Source organism: Hylaeus anthracinus, unplaced genomic scaffold (assembly GCF_026225885.1).
Source record: "Hylaeus anthracinus isolate JK02 unplaced genomic scaffold, UHH_iyHylAnth1.0_haploid 4, whole genome shotgun sequence".
Classification (NCBI taxonomy): Eukaryota; Metazoa; Arthropoda; class Insecta; order Hymenoptera; family Colletidae; genus Hylaeus; species Hylaeus anthracinus.
The window spans coordinates 11,714,996-11,731,776 of record NW_026535289.1 but is presented as its reverse complement, the minus strand read 5'-3'; the positions used below and the strand labels follow the sequence as shown (position 1 = coordinate 11,731,776).

Below are 16,781 nucleotides of genomic sequence, written 5' to 3'. Positions count from 1 at the left end.
CGCAGCGATTCGGCGGTTTCGAGACCTCAACCACGTCCCGAAACTTTCGCGTTGGAAAGTCGTCTGCGCGACGCCGAAAAGCTACAATTCCCGTCGCCGCGCGGAAACGAACGTGAATTACCCCGAAAAGTATCTCCAGCGCGTAGATTACCCTCGGCGCGTCGGTCGGGGACGAAATTCTCGTTTCTGAACGCGAAACAGCGGCACATGCTCCGACGCCAGGTGTCGAGGGACGCGTTGCTGTCGTTATCGTTATCGCCGCTCCGGGGGGGTCGCTCGCGCGTTACGGAATTCGATGCCAAAACGTAAACTCGTTCACGGCGTTGTCGAGCACGGCGTTTGGCATACTTCGGAGGCTTTGCGTCGCCCGCCCTGGCTTTCCGCGCGTGGACAATGCATTCTTGGATGGTGCGTCGATACCGGTATATACACGCTGGGTGAAAAACTCTGGGCGGGATGGAGGAGACGCGGTTTCGCGTGGAGCCAATCGAACGGATATATTGGTTGCGTTTGCAATTCTTCTTTTACGTGGAAATAAAAGAAGCCCGTTTTTCTTTTGTATAAAAGCAAGAGACATTCGTAGAAATGGAAGAAGATGGAAAGAGGAGAAAGAAGGGGGTTGTATCAAAATTCTAGGGAGGTGTATAAAAATTCGAAATACGGAAAGGGGAGGAAAAAAGAGGGGATGATATAAAAATATCTGAAGAATGTGACGAAATTTGTTATACGGTAAGAAGTAAGGTGCTAGGCAGACTGGAAAATAACGACGTTTCTTTTACATTAAATTCGAACAAATTTTTAATAAATTTCTATTTTTATTTCTATTTAAATTTCTATCTAGTGTGCAAATTGTCAATTCCAAATCGATAAAAATCAACGATCTGGTGAGTGATAAAAAAAAGTATTTAAAATTGCAATATCTATAATAACAATTAACCCTCGTTCTTTTAAAAGAAATCGTTTAAAAGTCAAAATAAAAAAAGAATAGACACCAATCTGAAATACAGAGCCAACGTGCATCCAGAGTCCTGCATCCAGGACTTCTGCGATAAGTTTTTTTAAACAAGAACGGTACGAACTTACCTCGAAGACATTCAGCCGAAAAAATTCAGGGAAAATTGCGCGAAAAGCAACGAAACTCGTCGCTCGAAATCGCGCGGCTGCGTTTCCATGGTTCTTTCCGCCATTTGTCGTCGCGTTCTTAGATTGCATTTTCGTGGCTCGTTATTGTCAGAGCGCCGGCTGATCCCCCGGAGGGTAATAATCTATTTCCAGGCACGTGCGACGCGAACGTTACCGTCGCTCATTCGACGAGCGCAAGAGCTCACGGAGATTAAAAATAATCGCGGGTAATCAGCGAGCACAGAGGGCAACAATTTATACGTGCAATCTGAATAATCAGAGCTGCATTCTCCATATATCTTCTACAAACGTCGATGCAATTTGGAGTAATCATTCTACGAATGCTTTAATCACTCCCTAAGGGAAGATTACTTTCCCGTGCAAAATAACAATGCTAAATACCGGAGGACAATTTTGGTTTACTGTGAAACGAATTAATTTATAATCTTTCCTTTAGTCGGTTCAAGAACCGTAGGAAAGATTATTTTCTATGCAATGTCAATAATAAATGCCCTAATTCAATTTTAATCCATTCTAACCAAAATTAATTACCAATCTCCTATTTCCAACCAGTCTAAGAACTGTATCCCCTCTCTCTGCTACTACAAAATGATTCCTGAACGATACTCGCTCTCCTAAACAAAATTTCTAAAACGAATCCATTTTCTGGAGCACCGAACGGTTACGCAACCCCTGAAATCTAACCTCTGCGAACTATAGACACGATTCTGCATTCCAATCGCGAGCTAGCCCCGCAGACAAATCTTCGAACGCAGGTTTACCGATGGTACGAAACACGGGGATGAAGAGAAAGAGATAGAGAGAGTCGTAGGGGGTGGAGGAAACGACAAAGGGCGTCGTCGACGTCTGTTATTCCCGCGACGCCTGCAGAAATTAATATAAATCTCATTTCCTCGGCTCGGATACACCGGCATTGTCTTACTCGACTCACTTTTGTTTCCCGCACCCGCACTCCCCGCCCCCAACGCTGCCAAGCTGTCGCCGCGACCCCGTGTAACTCGAGCATCCGGGCGAACACGTGCTCCCATCTCAGCCTGGAAACGACGAAATAAAGAAAAGAAAGGCGGAGGTAGATGCCCCGGTATGCATGATCTAATAAATCGGGATCTAATAAACGCGAGACTACTATTGTGCGATGGAGGGGCTCGTTGGCGCCGATGGAAATTGGATTGCCGATACAGGAAACATTCGCCGATGAGGATAAAAGAGTAATATGGAGGAGGAAGGTCTTGGTTCGAATGATGCTGGAAATTATTAGAGACACGAGAGCGATTGAAACAGAGACTGATTGGTCGGAATTGATGGAGGACGAGGGGATGCGACAGTTAGGGTAGTGAATTTGTTCGAAATTCGTGAAACATTTATGGGGTAAGAATAAAGAAGTAATTTTGGGGGATACGGGGAATCTTGTTTTGGAATGATGCTCGAAATTATCTATATAAATAAAATTGAAGTGTCTGCGATTTCGAAGTAATGGTTCTTTTTTAAGATCGTATGTGGTTTTTTCTCAGCTTGAGAAGATCCAGACACGCTTTTGGAAAATTTTTGTCTGTTCGGGCTAATCTTTGGAACTACTGAACAGATTTTTAAAAAATTTTCTGTTGTAGAAAGCTACACCATCCTTGAGCGACATAGGCTATTTTGATAAAAGTACGCTTTCAATTTGAAATCTAACAATTTGTAAACCAAGTGATACCAAGTGATACCAAGAATACCGAAAAAGTTCGAAACACGGAGAGTCGTGTTTCTAACGATCCTCGGAATGATTAGAGACACGAAGGCGATTAAAATTGATCGATCAGAATCGATGGAAAACGACGTGTTTACGTAAATGACACTTGGGGTGCCGAATTCGTTCGAAATTCATGCGTTGCTATTAAACTGGAGCCCAGGCCTACGTAATATTAGATCAACGAGATAGGCGCAATGGCGGGTCGACGTTGCGCAATTAATTAGTCCCCTTCCAATGGATTCTAGCTGACGTTGCGGCAAATCCGCGGCCAGGCGCGTATAATAATTGAGAATCGATGCCTTCGTGACGTTCATAGTTCACGGATAATTGATACACCGTTAAGTTTCCGTTAGTTTGTTATACGGCAATGGCGCGTGCCTTCGCAGAACGCTATGGCGGAGGGTAATTCTACACGGATAGATTGCTTATGATATTCATTGAAAATTAAATCATTCGAGTGGCAAATTACAAGCAATATAATAATTCGACTAAAAGAAGTGTGCCTCGTCTTTGGATTATTTTTGATAAACGAAATTCTGCTCTGTTCGTGAGAAATAAATACAAGTAACTAATACTTTATATTAATAATAAAATACATAAAATAGATATTCCAAGAAAATAAGAATTAATCTCAATCTCTAAAAATATGAATTCCCTTGGACATCGATAGTCTCAACACAAGGAAACGAAGAAGCTAATTTTTGGTCAATCGTCCAAAAAACCTAGCAAAATTAAAAATTTTAAATAAAAATATGAATTCACTTGGACATCCATAGCCCCAACGAAAGGAAACGAGAAAGCATATTTTTCGTCAATCTTTAAACAAACCTAGTAAAACTTCAAATTTTCACCAAAATTTGAATCTCCTGCATTCAACACGCACCGTTTTATTATTAATTTTCCCCATCCAGGGTTCTTCTAATTAAATATGTACCAATCAGAGCATCGCGGAGCCAAGCTCCTCTATTTCGGCTTAATTTCATCTACCTTTTTACCTCGTCACGCGAATTTCTATGTATTTCGTTGCGAAACGTGGCTGAGAGAAGTAGCACAAAAATGGAGGTACGTCATCAAGCGACGACGACAGCCACTCACGGTGGATTTTGCCGCTCCGGTAACACAGAAACGCGACAGAGAATTTCCATGTTATTCCTCTCTGAAGGTAGCGCACGGCTAGAGAGACCTCGGCCCAGTGTAAGTTTACACAAGTGAATGTACAGGGGGAAACCCGGCTTCGTAGCCGGCGCTCCTCGTTCCTGCCACAAAGGGCAGCTGTGATAATACAAGAAACAATGGTTACTCTTCGATTTACATTCCGCGTACACGGAATCAGATTTACCTGGAAAAATTAGCCGTGGCGTTTCTCTCGCGCGTAAATACTCCGCGCATACGAAGGATAGATGAAAAGGATTCTGTGGAATTGTAGAAGGAATTAAGTATGGTTGTATTAAAAATTGAGTAGTTGGATCGCAAATATCAATTAGGCGAGAAACAGTGGGAATATGTATCGTCATTTGCGATAGATGTTAGGATGTAATGGATCGAGGAAATTATTCAGGAAAAATGAATTAAAAATTATAAATTAGATACGAGAATATGGTGAAAGAATAATTATTATTCGTAATAAATGTTACGATTTTCTACGAAGAATAATTTACCCAAATATATCCTAGTGCAATTTGCAATAGACTATTTCATTCGATCCGCTAATTAAAATTCCCCTCCCTCGCACAGCTACCTCAGGGCAACCTAGCACTCCAAATTTGCCATCAACGTGCTCCTCCCTTCAATCGCACAATACCCGTATCTCGGGCCCACCCTCGGATCGCAAAAATATCTGTCGCGATACGTTAACGAATCGCGCACCGAGACAGAAAATTACGGAAAGTACGTCCATGTCAGAACCAAAGCCATCCCCAGTCATCCCCATCGGTTTCGACCGAAAGCCACGGGGGTTGGGAGGATCACGGGGAATATAAACGACGAAGAGGGTAGCGTCGGCGGGCGAAATGGCATCGCGTGTAAGTGCACAGTGTCGCCAACGCGTGGATGCCAGTGTGGCCAACATAAGGGAAAGGATGGGGGTTCTCCGCAACCCCCAGGTGCCATCGAGGGTTCTGCGGCCAGGGGTCAGGGTAGGAGGGGTAATACAACGCGAGGAATAGAACTCGGTAGACTCGGTTAATTAACGGAACCCACATGGGACAGGTCCGGCGTTCTGTCCAGACCGCCGCGTCTCCTCTTTCTAACCCTTTCACCCTTCCCCTCATCCTGTTCCCCGTCCGCCCTTGGCCGCTGTCACCCCCTCTGTCGCGTTTCCGTGAGGCAGATACGGCTGCCACAGGGCGCACGTAAATAACTTCCGCGTCCAGGGGACTCGCCACGAATATTCTGAGAACTGGAAGACCGGGGAGGAATGTCTTCTTTGGTCTCCGAAGATCTAACGCGATTGTGCGAGGAACTTCGGGGAGGCTTTCTTAGGGGCGAATCAATCTTTGGGGGTGAATAGTGCCGGGGGAATGAAAATTGGATTATTTGGCTGTTGTTATTGGTCGTTGAAAATTTTTAATTCCGAGTCGAGTCAGTTTTCGGTGGGGGAGACAATACTGAATGGTGTTAACGTATACTGTCTACAGGAGAATACTGTCTGAGAGGGTTTGATGTATTTATTTTTGGCAAGAGGAGAGGTGGAACATTGCATACAGTTACTGTGTACACTATCTACACGGAAATACTGTCTGAGAGGATTTGTGACAGCATTTGGTTGTGGTCGGCGATATTGAATAGCGTCAACAATTACATAGCTACAACCCCTGTAAGAATAAAATAATTCCTCAGGCTTCTCAACGGCCAAACAAATGAGATAAAAATAAATATAGGGAATAATAACGAAAAAAATCGCATTATCAAGGCCATGTAACAACCTCCAAACCCTTTCACCGACCACTGCCACCTCTCCTCGTCCCGGCCCCTCGTGTATCCGTGCACCGAATGCGGCAGCTAGAGGGCGCGCGTAAATAACTTCCGCGTCCCCCTCGTCCAGGGAACTCCGGTTGTTCGAAACACTTCGCGAACGAGAATACCGGGGAGGACCGTCGACGGAGGGTGGTAGATAAAGTCTCGAGGCTGTCTACCCCGGAAAACGGAAGAACCGTGAAGAGGGAGGAAAACGAAGGAAACGGCGTCCGGTCGCTTAATTAAAGAAATCCTTGTTTACTACTGGTTGCAGACGGCTCATCGCTTCGGCTCGTTACGTAACAGGTGTCGTGAATAAGTAATTTAGGTGGCTGCCTCCGAGGAGAGGCGTTCGAGGATTCCATTATGTATTTATTGACATTTACGATCGGAAGGGGCCCTCGTACTACGAGGAGCCAGACGACGATAAAAGATTCCGTGGAACATCGACGATTCGACTCCAACCTCGATATTTATTTGTTTCATTTGTGCGCGGAGATAATTAACGGAATGTCGATATTTATGCATTTATGAGAAATGGAAATTCAAGGAAATGTACAAGGAAGTGTACGAACGTATAAATGTGTAAATAGAAATAATAAAGTACGCGTTGCGATGTAATTAATACGTTAATATAATTTTGAATTTGCATAAACATCCACCGTGTTATAATTACGTATCTTCCAATTTCATTCTTCCTCCATTATCGGTATACTTTTTCTGGTTTGAGCTTCTTGAAGAGCCCCTACAGTGGTCCTGCACCTTCTAAATCTTACTTCTCTTTCATAATGCAATAATTTGTCTAATAATTTTTACATTCACTGTAAAAATCGTGACATCGTTTAACAAGAATAACGAAATAATCTTTACCCAATATTCTGATCTCTGAATTCCGATCTCCATCCAGATAGCAATCCCTTCGGCTCCCCAGGAGTCTTGGGGCGACCATAGTCGGTCCCAGCGTCGCTAATAAAGCCGGTAACGTCGCTGTACTCGCCGTCCCGGTTGTTCCTCCCCGTTGTTCGTTGGCTGACAAGGCCGTTTCGTTCCCGGGACAAAGATTCCCGAGAAAAAGGGGACGCGCGCAAAGACCACGGAGCAAGAGCGACAGCGTCAGACGGGCGCGTAACAATGTAACCCTTTCAGAGATTTTGCTGCGCGGACGCTTTTTGCGTGAAAAATTAAGCCCCTGACACCCGACGGCCCTCTCGTCGCGACGCTTTGATCATCGTCGTCGGTGTTATTGTGTTTCCGAAACGAGGTTCAGGCTGCCACGAGGTCGCGAAAATGTGGAACAATGGATGTAAGTAGCTATGACAAATACCAAAAGTCGATAAGATAGAACGTTCTGTCGGTAGCGTAGAGTACGTCATCGATAAGGCAGATGGCCGTAAAAACGTTAGCAGTAAAAACATTGTTAATAATAAACTCTTAAGTACATGTTTCAGAGGGCGCATTGGTTGTACTTCATTTCTGATCAAATGTTTTACGTTTTGCAATTACGTTACCGTTAAAAATTTTTATAAATCGAACGTGGTTCCCCCATCTCTTGCTTAAGCCATTCCACTGCATAGTGATCGATGCGTTCGTAGCCTGACGGACCTCCGTGCCAAGCAGTGCAAGTGGAAAATCGGGGCACAGAGGGAAATTGGAATCTGGCGTACGGCCTGGGCTTGTTACATCAGGAATTCTTGACCGTGTTTGCTCGCGTCTTACCGCAACTCATCAAAATTCTTGCCTACGAGCACTCCACGGAAATCCTCATTGATGCGCCGCGGCGGCTCCTTTCGTTATTTCGGTCGAACAAGTGGCCCCTCGCGAAAGAATGTCGCAATTTCGATCGCGCTGGAAAACAACCGGGGAGAAGAAGCCCTGTTCGTTACGTTGATTACGTCCTTTCGAGCGAACCCTCATTTGCATCCACGAGACGGTTCCCTTTATTTAAATCCGCCCCGTCGGTTCGACGAGCTCCCCAAGCCAATTCGTCAAGACAGCGAACGGGGTTTTTTTTTCACCAACCCCGACCGACGCTGCGCGAGATTAATTGCACGCTCGGAGTCGATTCACGAATCGGCATGTATCTCCATTTAAAGATCACTCTATCGAAACCCAAGCACTAGGCACTATTTTATCTCGTATGGTTAATCTCTTATGGTAATAATACGTTCTCTGATTAGATTTCGAATGTAGATTTTCCATACTACGTAGTTGTAAATGATGTGAAAATTTATAGAAATCAATGTTTTTTTTCCTTCGTGATTTGGTAATATAGAGTACGTCGTCGATAAGGTAGATTGTTCTATTGGTAATGCAGAAGATCCAGTTGATAATATAGAAAGCTCTGATGGTATTGTAGAGGACACTATTGCTAAATCCTTTGATAAATAGGATTCTACGTTACCAATCGCCCATCTCCTCCCTTTCTCGACCTGGAATATGTGTCCAACACTTTATCGACTGTAATACACCGTCACTGATACAAAGAGTTCTCAGAATACTTCAGAAACTTCAGTTATAAATATTTTCTGATTAGTAGCACTAGGATTTCCATGAACACGCTACGGAATTCTACATTTAAATATTTTTCGAACTATCAAGTCATCCGACGCTACATATCATTATTTTTAGCAAGATTATTTGATCCTTACTCCTCAATTTTAACTTCCCTACCTACTTCACCACGGAAACGGGCCTCCTTTTCGCCGAATCGGTCGCCTCGATCGATGCGCGAATTTTCAGCCCGGTTGCTCGCCGTAATGGCGGTCCCCGCGGTAATCGTCGCGCCATTAATCCACGAATCGTCGCCACAGTGTTCGCGCATTCAACGGTTTTCCTCGTCGGTTTCCCTCGGGCGCGCGGTGGAAATGTAATAAGGAGCTCTCGAATCGAAGAACAATAGGGTCGGACAGAATCGCGGAAACGAAGAAACAGAAGCCCGTAGCGGCCCTGCGGGGCACGTATAAACCCCTTTCAGTTTGCGGTGGCGGATATACGCCGACGACCTCTTAAAAGCACCCACGCCTGGCCCGCGTCGAATTCTCTCGCAGGGACGAACGGAAAACCGACGCGGAGTGGGGAGGGAACGAAGCTGCCTCGCTTCGGAGTGCTTAAACCGAAAACATAATCAAATCTCGCTGAGAGCTGCTGCGGTGCAAAGTTACTAATTGCTTAATTTCCCTCGGCTTGCTTGCCCGGGCCTCTTTCGCTGTCTCACTCGCTCGGTCTTTCGGTTATGCGTTTGTTCACCCTCCCCGCGATCCCGCCCCTGATCTCGCGTCTCCTCCCGCGCACCCTCTTTATTTATATCCGCACCCCTTTCGAGGGAGACTCCGCTATCTCTTCGCGCCCCCTTAACCCCCTCCCGTCTCTCGTTGTTTCCTCTATTACTCATCCGCTACCGTTTTTACTTACCCCGTTTACCTGGCCCACTTAAGGCTTGGCGGTGGCCTCGTTTTGAGGGTTGGAGGCCGATGGTACTCTGGACTGAAACAGTTAAGAATTTAGACATGTGTTATTATAATAAATAACGAAGTGGAGATTTTTATAAAAAGTAAGAAGAAGGAAATTTGAAGGGAGTTGGACCACTCTGTATGTTATGGGACAATTTCAGAAGAAAACATCTCGATATATGAATTTCTCGGTACGACTGCATCCTGTACCGTAACAATTCCTCCTCTCTCCGCCTTAATTCCCGCATTCCTCTAAAACTCCTCCATCGCGACCCTCTCTATTACTCTCTCTTTTTTTTTTTTTCTTTCATCTCGTTCGGAGGTCTTTTTTCCTCTCTTCCGCCATTCTGTCGCGCCAAAACCGCCTCGCCAGGCGAACTACGACGCCAGGACAACCGAAAGAGACTAAACCCCCGCGGCCAGGGGCAAGGGGCACACCGAAGGAGACGCCACGGAGTCAGCACGCGACCCGTCCTTTTCTCAACGACAGCGGAGAGAAATTGCGCGCGAGGGAGAGAATCTCTCCCCCGCTGTCGCCAAGTGTTATTCCCTGTCCTCCTGGGTGGCTTCCATTCCATTTCGCGGCAGTTCCCCGCGACGGCGGGATAGCGGTCCAAGGACAAATAGATTGCGCGCGGCTCGTACAAAGCGGCGCGGCTTTGCTCGACGACAATTTCCTTAAAGGGAACCAGCTCGGATGGCTGGGGCTAGAGAAAATCCATCTTCTTCCTGTTTCTCGGAGCACGATTCGAAAAATTCTTTACTCTCTTTACTGTTACATCTTTTTGTACTTTTTTATAATATAAGGCTTGGAAGAATTTTGAAGTAAAATGGCGGTGACTCTTTGGGGTAGAAGGATTAGGGAAATAATTAGGGGACGGTTGCCTGATTTACCCTGGAATCATCTTCGAGTGAGGTAAAAAAATCCATCTTCTTGTATTTTTTTAAAAATAGAACGTTTTGAATCATTCTGAACTAAAATGGAGGTGATTCTTTGAGGTGGAAGTATCGCGGAAATAATTAGGGTATGCTTGCCTGATTAACTCAGTAATTACAGTCAGTTCTATAAATAAACCTTCTACATCCGCTAAAAAAATCTATCCAAATTAAATGATAGCTTTGCTATTTTCAAGTAAATGTCTCGTTATAAAAATATACACGAATAAACATTGCACTTGCACGTATTAATAATGAAATATATATATATTTGAAAATATTAATCCTGTCATTTAATTTAGACAGATTTCTTTAATAAACATACAGTGTAATTATTTATGGGACTGACTGAATTGAAAAATCAGTCTTCAACGCTCGCACAATGTTTCCTTCGCAGCCCTCATGCAAAATAATTAGGGGAGGATCGCCCGAGTAGAACCACTTAGTAACTCTAAAACCCTCCCAGTCTGCGTAAGCAGAAACACCTGTTAGCTATGGAAATAGTAAAATTAATTAACGCAGACATTTGGGAACATAAATCCTCGAAGCAGCGTAATTCGCTTCATAATTTCTCCGTCAACTAGGCTCGAAACTTCCTCGGCATTATTCAAAGCGCTCGAGTGCCGTCGCGTTTCTATCTGTTTTTGATATTTTAAAATTAAACGCACCATGGAGGCCGTCGCGCGACACACAGGGCGTTTAAACCAACATTGAAACGCTCCGCAAACGCTGGCAACGCTTCTAATGCCATCTGCGGTGTTTGGAGCTGCCATAGTTTGCGTAATTGTCCTTGAATCAAATTGCTTCGGTTTTGTCCCGTCTCACGCCGTCGGGCGAAGACGTAGCCCCTCCTCCCGTTTCCGCCGTCGGGTGTACGGGCGGTCGTGAAAATTGAGGATCAGGATTATTAGAGCAGACGGAGACGACGAGTTTAAGGCGAGAGAGCCATTATGACGGCCTGGCGGAGCGTTAAAGACGACTGCTTCGAGTGAAATGTCAACAACGGTAATCTAGAGTGAAAGGATGACGGTTGCGACGTCGTGGATTCTCCGGGAAGAGCAGGGACGAGTCTGGTGTCGCGTGAGGATCGTTCGAGGCGAGAGGTTCACTACGAACACGGTGACTCGAGCGTGCCAGTATTTTTATGGTAATTGCGCCGACCCCTCCTGTTTCGACGCCTTCAATTACGACAATTCTGATATTTTTCCGAATCGGGCCGCACCGGCCGCCTAGAGCGAACATTTGAGAGAAATGGAACGAGGTAGGCCTAGTCTAGGTCGTTGTCAGACATTTCACGAGCTCGAAGACCGCGAAGTTGTACTTTGACCTAGGTTGTATGTCGCAAGGAAACAAAATTTGTTATTTTTACGCTATAAGCGAGCCGAGAGTAGTCCCGAAAAGTTCGTAAAGCGTTATACATTTCGGCAAAGGGCTAGAGTGGGCGTGGCCAGGCATCCAGACTTCTCGGTGGGGGTCGGCCACTGAGTGGCCTCGAGCAAGCCAATATTTCCAGGCCCGAACGTCGCAGACGCGGCATGAAATACGATTCCCTTTCGTTTCTCGTCAACTATCCTTCGTTCGACTGCCGGGAAACGTCTCGATCGAACCGCGCTTCGGTAAATTTGTCGGTAAACTCGTTTTCCCCGTCTGGAATTACATCTTGCTCGAGCAGGCCGGATTTCTCTTTCATTGTGCGACGCTTCTGTGAACGAACACCGCTTAACTTTGTAGACCTTCTTATATTAAACCGACGTAAAGACGCGGAGTGAATGCAGACGCAGTCTCGAAGAGGCAGGGTTCAAAGGAGGTATAAAACTGTTGTAAAGAAGATAAAATATTTTCTGGTTTGTTTTTTTTTTTTTTTTTTTTTTTACTACGGGTGCATATTTTAAATAGAGCGACAGAAGGAAAGAATAGCTGCCCACGTGGAGAAGTTTGCGAAGCGCGAAGGCGCTATAGGAAAAATGAACGATAGTGAACCGGAGCTGTATGCGTCAGGATTCGCGAGAAACGCGTAACGGTTAAAGAGAGAGCAAAAAGGAAAAGAAAGAAGGGCGAAGGGAGAAATTGCAAGCGGGTGAAAACGAGGGAAAGTAAGGGGTGATGAGCGAGGGCTCTGCAAATGCTGCAAAAATTGTACCAAATGAAAACAAAGTGCGAGCGATTACGTCGTAACTGCGACGCTAATTAACGCACTCGCACAATCGCGCAAACCCTTTCGAGCTCATCGTTACCGTTCGTCCTCGAGTACCCGCACTTTGTTACCTTTTTTTATTCTGTATCTCGAGCGAAGTTCCCTTTAAATGGTGAATTTTGAAGAATCTCGCCACGGATTGCAATTTGAATTATATAAAATAGAATCATGCAGTCGTTCATCCACGAAGATTTTAATCTTTAGAATTCTCAAGAGTTGATTGTATTTCCGATTGGCATCATTACGCCACGTTTTTGATCTCGGTGGGTCGATAAGAACGAACTTCCATTTGATAACGTCCCAGGAAACTCGAGCTGCGATGAATTGTGCAAGCGCGAAACGGAGCTCGAAGGCCAGCTGCCACTTCTCACCGACTTCCTCGTGGATAGTTTCGGGACGCGAAATTTTTAATCGACTTTGGAAGAACTCCCCGTCGATTTTTGTGAACGTTCGATATCGTCGCTGTCGCGATACACGTGCTGCACGCCCCACTTTCGAATTCTTTCAGAGGAAACAGCGTTCCGGGTTCGTTCATTGCCTCGAGGATCGCCTGGTATTTCGTTTGACTTCACTTTTCGTTGTAACGATATGTTAGAAAATAAAATGAAATGAAATGAAATAGTTAGATCTGGATTAGGTCTGAGTCCTGAGCTGTGATTGTTCAGGAATATTAACTGTGAAGCAATTAATTTCTAAGCGGAATAAAATTAAAAATTGCCCCCAATGTTAAAATAAAAATGCGGGGCTATGAAAGATAATTACTAAAAAGAAATCGTGGAAAGCTAGAAGTACTCTACTATTAGTACTCTACTATTTTGATTTCATTTTCCAACACTTTCCAAAACCGTTCAGAGATATTGACCGCGAACGAGTTATCCAACCCAAACAAAATTAAAATTTCCTACCCCGTTAAAATGAACGCGTGGAAGCACGAAAGACAATTTCTAAAAAAAATTGCGGAAAGGTGAAAAAGGTTTCGTATCCACGGCGGCGTTAACCGCAGCTCGGCCGTCGCATAGGGTGCTCTGCAAGCTTAGACCTCTCTCGCTGCCGCAAATCCTCACGCACTCCAAAGCCAACGAGCTACAAAGCTCACAATCCCGAAGCCGGTATTTGGATAGCACGTTGCAATTCGGGAAACCGCAAAATCTGCGCGCTGGAAGACTCGTCGTCCGAAAGTTTTGCACGTTACAGAGGCCACGGTCTGGGAAACCCTGCGAACTATCAAATTCGGAAGTAAAACGTTCGTAGCTTGTACCCGGTTTTCGGGTCGCGAATCCTGAATCCGGGCGGATCCAGGAATCGCGTCCAGGTTACGGCGCGGTCGATAATGAATATCGTTCGCGGCACGCGAACGAACGGTAAAATGTTCGCAACTTTTGCCGGTATGCTGAGCGGATGGCGATAAATTCGAGAGCGAAGACAGAACTCGGGTCGGTAGAGCGGACGGGGGAGGAAGCTGTTGGAAGAATTATTCGCGTTTCGAAGCTACGAACATACGGTGGAACCGTAAAACTTGAGGACAGAAACTCGAGGATTTATAAGAAATTTAGAAGAAATTTTTGAACTTGTACGATATCAAAAAATAAAATAAAATGGATGAATGGGGAAAAATGTAGAACGTGTTTGAATTTCGCAAGTTTGCACGAAATTCATGTAGAATTGAACGTCTATCGCCGATTATTTTTAAGATGTAATAAAGAAATTGAGCTTTATATTGAGAGTTTGGTAAGAGATGTGCAAAAGTTAGTATCGACGTTAAAAATGACCCAAGGTCAGAGCTGTGAGTGTAATCGATAAATTATGCTCACGATAGCTCGCGTGACAGAGATTTTGTTCGGGAAACGTTACAGCGTGAGAGAACGTTTTCCCTCCGTTTAGAGGCAAAAACAACACGAAACATGGCCAAATGAACAAACACGAGGTTCCGAACTGCGATAGCCGAGGCTCCGGCGCGAGACGACCAATCCAAAAGCATCCCCTGTCTTGGGCTTCTTTTTTGCGACGTTCGAGAACGGAAACGCGAATTGGCCGAGCCTGGCCGACCGAACGTTCAGCTTTGGTACTCGTGCAACGAGAGAGAAACGGGAGTGATCGATCCGTCGAAGGATACTCTTGAAAATGAATCCTCGAAACGAGACTGGAGATGGGCGACTGAATCGTGGACATCCTCGATGGAGAAATAAATCATTAGTCACGAGTATTAGGGAGAAGAAGAATTCATTTAATTGTGTGTTGCAATTTAAGACCAAGTAATAGAACTTTTCTATATCTTGTCACATTTTCTATTTCATGATATGAACTATTTTTGAATTATATTTTAAAATGAATATTAAGATATTCCATTGTATAATATCATACATTTGTTGGCTGCTTGTTAATTTAATTTCATCATTACTAGAAAAACAATGTTGAAACTTCTATGACCAATCACGTTACCAATTCTAAACAATAACATTCATCACTTCTACGAAGAAAATAATATTTTCTGCCTCTAATCCATTAAGAGTCGAATTATAAAATTCGTACAACAACCTTCGTACGCCTTTTGAGACTTGCAAACTACGTCTCCAGCATCGCGAATCGTCCATTTTCCCATCGTCATTTTTCTTCCCGAGCACGAAAAGAGTTCGGGAAGAAAATACGTGCCCGGTGTCATGGCGACGTCCCGTCCCGACAAAGTTCGAATGTCACCGGAATTTCGAAAAGGGAAGAAAAAGGACGCGCCGTTGCCTCGAAGGCGTGCCGTTCGACGTGAAACGGGAGCAAACTCTCGAAACAGTCTTTGGAGAGACAAATTCTTTACCGGCGGAAAAGAAGTTCGGGCTTGGCGTCGATCAAAGAACAAACGCGGGGGAGCGTGGCGAAGTTCCTCGGGAACGCGTATGTGTTTCCGTCTCTGCAGGTTCTCGCGAGGCCGAGGTGTAACAGGTGAGTCGTTGCGCGACATTCCTGCCCCAGCTACGTCCACGCATTCCTTTTACGAACGGAGTACATATATCTCGAGGAAGAAGATGGCAGGCGTCATTTCAACGTGCGTGGTTGTCGATGAAAATGTCGATGTTGAGAGAAGAAAGGGGAGATTCGAGGAAGGGGATGACGAAGTGAAGATAACAGTAAGGGCTAATGATAATAATTGTAATTTGCTCTAACATTGCGAAATAAATTAAATTAGAATAGAATTCAAAAATAGTTCATATGGTAAAATAGAAAATTTGGTGTGAAATAAATGAAATTAACAAGCAGCCAACAAATGTATTATATTATGCAACAGAATATTTTAATCGATTCAACTGCACTCCTTTCTGGGGCTACTGTACTATCGATAACAGCTTCGGTATCGAGTTTCCCCGGCGAATGCAGGGTTCCAGTCGTCCGACGTAGCCGGGGGATAGGCCCGGGTTAGGGGCGGCCGAATGCAAAGCGAGCTCGAAATACACGCGCGGGTACGTCTCGAGATAGAAGAGCGTCTTTTTTCGTGGCCTGGTCTCCAGGGTGGAGAGCTTTTCTTTCATCCCCGCGGAAAACGAATTCGAGCGAGCAACGGAGGAAGGAGGCCGACAGAGAAGCCGACGGCGCGGAAGGACGAAGAAAAAAAAGAAAAAGAAAAGAGGTGGAAGAAGAAAGGACATCGCAGGAGCGACGAGTGGAGAGGGAATGCCGTCGCGGCAAAGGCGATTTCATCCAGTTTCGTTTGTTTCTCTCGCGATGAAACGGGAGACGGATTCGCCGAGCCTAACCCCGATAGCGATGGGATCGATCCCGCTGACGTACTCGTTAAGGGTAGAAAGTATTTTCATCGCTTTGATTTTTTTAACAGAAAGAACGTACGCGGTATGTTACTTTGAAAAGTCGCCGAAATTGCAGGAAGGTGGGTGAACGTGATGGATGAATTAATTTGTAATTTATTTGGCTAGATTGATTTCTAGCCCCGATCGTGATTTCAATTCTATTACAGTCGAATGAATTGGTAAATTATAGAAACTTGTCAAGATCGTATCGACGCAAATGTGGCAAATTAGTTTAAGTGATCATGATTTCGACTGTACGATAGTCAGACGATTGGTCAACCCTTAAATTCCCTGAGTATCGAAATTGATACCTGCTTTCTTTTCTTTTTAATAAATATATAAAATATGCATCGTGATATTTAAAATTATTTTTCCTTTTATCTGGCCACTGGAATAAATACATCGATATTTTTTGCGAATTTAGTTTGTAAAGTCAGGCTTCTAAGGACTGAAACGAGGAAAGCAAAATATAATTATTCGCAAAGTAACAATTGATTAATTACCTATAACCTGCACTACTACGAGCCTGAGTAAGATAACTAAGATTATTCCTGGCTTAAATTCCGTATCGAAACGATCTA

General features: G+C 44.6%; 2 long non-coding RNA genes across 3 annotated transcripts in view; one reads left to right on the top strand and one right to left on the bottom strand.

Annotated features, from left to right (window-relative positions):
- LOC128894982 (uncharacterized) overlaps nt 1-9,875 on the bottom strand; it is a 127,534-nt gene extending 117,659 nt beyond the window's left edge. The window contains exon 1 of the long non-coding RNA XR_008461651.1: nt 9,242-9,875. This is a non-coding gene — a long non-coding RNA (uncharacterized LOC128894982). The remainder of the gene's footprint in view (nt 1-9,241) is intronic.
- Nucleotides 1-16,781, top strand: part of LOC128894981 (uncharacterized) — a 103,936-nt gene that overhangs the window by 56,614 nt on the left and 30,541 nt on the right. The gene's annotated exons all lie outside the window — the stretch shown is intronic.